This window comes from Montipora capricornis, chromosome 8, assembly GCF_036669925.1.
Source record: "Montipora capricornis isolate CH-2021 chromosome 8, ASM3666992v2, whole genome shotgun sequence".
NCBI classification, from domain to species: Eukaryota; Metazoa; Cnidaria; class Anthozoa; order Scleractinia; family Acroporidae; genus Montipora; species Montipora capricornis.
This window is the reverse complement of record NC_090890.1, coordinates 21,675,810-21,680,809: the sequence shown is the minus strand read 5'-3', so window position 1 is coordinate 21,680,809 and position 5,000 is coordinate 21,675,810. Positions and strand designations below refer to the sequence as shown.

The following is a 5,000-nucleotide window of genomic DNA, read 5'->3' as shown; positions in this document are numbered from 1 at the left end:
TAGTGATTTCCGTTATTTTTCCGTGACTCTTAGTATTTGAATTCAAAATCTTTGTAACTGCCATGTTTTATCACATTTTTTCCAGTATTACGTCAACATCCATTTACTATATATATATATGTACATAGAAGCAATTCAATGTAAACTCTCATTGTACCTGAAGAAGGCTGGTTTGGCCAGCCGAAATATAGTACATCACTAAAATCAAATCTACGTTGTATCGGCTCTTACTTAAAATATTTAGTTTCTCAACTAATAAGAGCGCGCGTTCAACGCTATCCACTGTTTTAGTATACACTAAAGATCAACTGATTTTAGTTTGCTCAATGTGTACGACTCTTTACTTTGTTTTTTCCTCCAATTGTGGATGTGCTTCCCTTTTTGGTAGTCTACCCTTTTTTGTTGCAGCGTTTCCGCTGGCTACGTGTTGATTGCGATGATTCGAAAACATCGTGGAGATTGGGGCGACGGGCAATCGGCATCAAATAATAACGACTTAAGAGTTTCTATTCACTCTATTCACAATTCATTACATCATATTCAACTTGCTTCTCCTCTCTCACTTCTGACTCAGGAAATCAAGTTTCTTCACTCTCCAGGTTCTTCTTGATGCTTCATGAAAACCAACTCACTCTGATATTATCAGTTCATGTGGGTTTAAAATGATCAAAAATCTAAAAGGCACATAAAGAAGAAATGATAAAAGTCGGGGTAAAGGTTTGGAGAAGTCTTTCATTTCAATCGGATGATAATGCTCGTATGAAGTGTCAGAACTTCCAGTCTGTAAAATAGTAAATCGTTCGTACATTGAGGAACAAATCAGGCTCTTATCCAGTCAAGGTATTAAATGCTCATCAATATCGGCTTCGTGATGTGACAAATCAATCAGGGTATGTTTGCAAACACTGCCTTAATGGTCTTAAAACTCTTTTTCCTAGTCCTCTCCGAAAATGGTTGCTTGTAGGATTCGTAGAACGCCGCCATTTTCTTCGATCGCGCTGAAATTTGGCGTGTTTACTGGGGAGATATAGCCCCAGTTTCCCTGAAAATCTCGGCTTTCTAGCTTTCATGACGCCTACATAACGGACTTTGCGACTCAGGCAATTTGAGCCGATGCGAAGGTGAAATTTTCACCAGATCGGGAGCGATTTTTTCTAAAGTGTTTCAGCCAAAAAAGTACACTACAGGCTTCGGAAAGGATAAAGAAAAGGATTGTAGTTCATTTGATGGCATGTCAAGCGTTAAAATCGCTGAAAGGGTAAGATTATTTTGTTAGCGATGCAATTGCGTGTCGTGAGCACATGGTCCTTTGATCTCACATAATTGTGTTTTCCCTCAAAATATTCGCTTGTTTTCGCATTCGCTTGAGCATATTTACCTTTATTACATGTCCAGTGAATAGTCTTATCCTCTGGGATGAATTTTCCGTCGAAAAATCGGTTATTTGGGTGGTTTTTGGCAAACAGATGTTAATTATTCGTAATGCGATCGCTTCCGTTGCCGTTAGCAACGGGTCGCAAACTTGACACTTTTATCGTATTATCACATTACGCATTGATCGCTAATCCGATTATTCCAAAAAATCCAAAAATATTCGTGCCTCATCAGTTTGCGGTCAAATTTATGTCCAAGTAAGCAGATAAATTGAAGAAATTTTAGTTTTACATCCAAATATTCGTAATCAACGCTAAAATGACCAAATTTAGCCTGGAAAACTATTTTTTGTGTTATTTTTCTTAAATTTTTTCGTTCAACTTTCGCTTATATAAAAGGTTTCAGTTGTCTGTAAATAAGTTACATGCTGTTGGAAACCTTATTTTCTTAGCTTTAAAATGATGTATTTTTTTCCCCCTAACTTTAAATATTTTTTGAAAAAAATAACATTTTTTGGCGATGGCAGATTTACCGCGGTTTTCTCGCGGTTGGGAAAGTAGGGAAAACAAAGGCATATTATTTACAGACGAGCTTTGCAATTGAAAACTTGCAGTTACCTAGTTTTCAAACTGGAAACAGTTCGACCCACCTCTCGAATCAGTAGCGAAAGTTTGCGGAAATTTTTACGTTTTTGGCACGGTTGTTTAATTCCTTTCCAGTATGCTTCTAGTAGAAGTATTTATTGTTTTTCATCAAAGGTAAGGTTCCTTATTTTAATTCCAAGAGCGCGTTTTCATTCAAAATTTACTAACTCAACTGGTCAACTGCTGACCAAGGAACTAGGGCCGTATACTAAAAGAGGAGGGGATGGTTTCCACGATCTTTTGGTTTCAAGTATAGATGGTTTTCATTCACATAATGAGACAGCCATGTTGATGCACAAAACAATAGAAAATTATGGCTCATATTTTGCATTATTATAGAGTCAAATTCCCAAAAGACTTTTTTCTCTATTGTTCTGAGCACCAACGTGGCTGCTGTGACGTCAGCTGAAAAACAATTTATATCTTTGTGACGTCTAAACCAGTTAAAGTCTGCCTCCTCTTCAAAGCGAGTCTGGGTGCGAAGTTTTTGTGATAGTAATTATCATAAGAAAAACTTCGCACTTAGACTCGCTTTGAAGAGGACGCCGTCATGAACTCGGAAATGGCCTATCTTATGCCAAGTTGACGTAAACCAGGAACCCATGACCCGGAGCCTACAGCTCCCATACTGGGCCTATGCAGCGGCATTTTTACAGACCGATCTATTTTTAGACTATCTTTTCCGGAAAAAACAAAGGCAGTTCCGGTTCGGTGACCCTATGACGTCAGCTTAATTTCTTGTAATTGGTCATCGGGCTCCTGTGGGAGTCTCATTCGCGGGAAATTCAATCTAAAAATAAATTGGTCTGTGAAAACGCCGTTACACGAACACAGTAGAGTTGTAGGCTCCGGGTCATGGGTTCCTGCGTAAACGCATAAATAATTTTTACTGTTTTGGTTTCTTGTTTGAACTAGAGCCTACATCTCTCTTAAGGTTACCGTATACCTTCAGATCGGCAATTTTCTTCAAATTTGGATTTTTCAGTTAAAGTAATGATCGAAATGGGATATCTAATGTAAAAAAGAAATTATTCAAAATGATTAAATATTGGCGGAGAAATGGCGGTTTTCCGTCTTGGTCGGAAATAAAAATTACACGTTTGATTGGCAGTCTCGAATCAATTTTTTCACTGTGACTTGAAGCGGACACTTTAAAGAGATGAGTTCGATTACCCCCAAATTTTGACAATGGGTAGATTAACATATAGACAAAAAAAACTTGTCTGCGAATTTTTTGTTTCAAATATTTTTTCTCTGAGAGCGATTTTTGTACGAACACTTTACATTCTTACATACTATTTCGAAAACGTTTTATAACTTTTCACTGTAACTGAGTATGGCAAAATACAGACAGCTTTTTTTAGCGCTTTGGGTCGGGAAAGGGAGGAACAATATAAAATAGCGAAAATCAAAATTTGCTCTCACTTGTAGCTTCGAAAAGGTGATTTGGATGCTTGGATTTATTTGGACAATTCGTTTAATTTCAAAAATCTTCATATGGTTTGATAGCCAACTGTATAAGCTTTCATTTGGTATGGGATTTATGTATCTACAGTTTAAACCGGACGCGCTACATCGCTCGGACGCGAGACACCCTGCCCTGAAGTATACGGTAACCTTAAGTACCGCCTCGGGCACGGTCTTCGTTATAGTTTTAATTAAAAAACCCGCATCGTATCGACGCAGAAAGTTGCTCTTTACAACAATTTTAAATAATGGTACGCCTCGGCTAATTTTAAGCTTAAGCTTCTAGAAACAAGAAATTACTATATACGGTTTCCCACGCGTGATTGGTAGCGAGCAATAAAAGCACTCGCCTACGCCATAATGATGCTCACAGTGCTTGGTTACTAGCGTTTCCAAACAATTCTAGCGAACATGTTTGTCGTAGTTATTACTGCACCAGTAAGATACTTGTCTAAAATTTGAGTAAAAAAGGTCTTACAACTGCTTTGTGATATCTGAAACTCAATTGCATTGTGTTAGCTTCGACATAACGTGGAGTCTTAATTCTTAAGACGTAGAACAGTCCAGCTGCAGTCGATATCAACCTGATCCAATTCAAAATTAAAACCTTGAGTTAATTCGATGCAGTTGACATCATTTTAGTTTGTTGAGGTTCGACGATGTTTCAGGCTTGCAGGTGAAAAGAAGCACTCACGGAGAGGGTCGGAAATTTAAGTTATGAAAATAGCACTTGAGATTGTCGTGTTCAAGGCAAATATTACATCGGAACAACACGGAAAGAGTTTCTTTTTGCAATTACACTAAATATATTGCATTGAGCTTCATCAAGATATCGCCTGTGCTCTCTGGTCGTTTAGCTCTCTTTTTTCAGTCCAGTTCGCAAAACGTGACCTCGAAAGTCTTATAATTAGTGATCCCAACTGACAATTTTAATGATTTCGCAACTCGAGTTGTTAAGTGCCGCCACAGAAATACGACTTGTTTTACATAGATTAGATCACCAGAAGATATAATTCACAGTGGTATATTTGCCTTCGAAAAATTCTACGTTCCTCGCCCCCAAAGGGCCGCAGACCGGCCGAGAAAAGAAATTAATGTATGGCAAACAGTACCCACTAATAACTCGACTTCACTTTATGGCGTTTTTTGGCAACAACAAGTAATACATTGTCACGGGTTGTTGATATATTAATCTTATTTCATCACGTGATTGTCGTGACAGTTTGGTCCCTTTTCAAAGAGGAAGCCTAAAATTTCCAAGAAATTCACACCAAAAAGGCAATTGATGCGCTTGCGGCGCTTTCTACTTGGGGAGAGAAGGGTAGGCCTCATGCTTCTCCATAACACCTCAAATTTCCTTCCTTTTCCCTTTGATTTGAGTACAATGATAAGCTCAGGTACAGATTTTCTACCTTTTTCGATGCCAATGTCAATCACGTTCAAGTAATCGCAATTCTCAACTTCATTTCTAGTTAAAAATTCACAAGGCTATGAGTAGTGCGTCTTTTACGTAAA

At 38.0% G+C, this 5,000-nt stretch overlaps 1 protein-coding gene and 1 long non-coding RNA gene across 2 annotated transcripts in view; one reads left to right on the top strand and one right to left on the bottom strand.

Annotated features, from left to right (window-relative positions):
- Window positions 1-983, bottom strand: part of LOC138059577 (uncharacterized) — a 1,964-nt gene extending 981 nt beyond the window's left edge. Inside the window, exons 1-2 of the long non-coding RNA XR_011134224.1 lie at window positions 807-983; window positions 1-674 (exon numbers count right to left, since the gene is read on the bottom strand). The exon at window positions 1-674 is cut by the window's left edge and continues 981 nt beyond it. This is a non-coding gene — a long non-coding RNA (uncharacterized lncRNA). The remainder of the gene's footprint in view (window positions 675-806) is intronic.
- A 3,910-nt stretch (window positions 984-4,893) lies between these two features.
- The window catches only part of LOC138059576 (uncharacterized), a 1,549-nt gene continuing 1,442 nt past the window's right edge, over window positions 4,894-5,000 (top strand). Inside the window, exon 1 of the mRNA XM_068905210.1 lies at window positions 4,894-5,000. This exon is cut by the window's right edge and continues 1,442 nt beyond it. The gene's annotated coding sequence lies outside the window, so the exon portion shown is untranslated.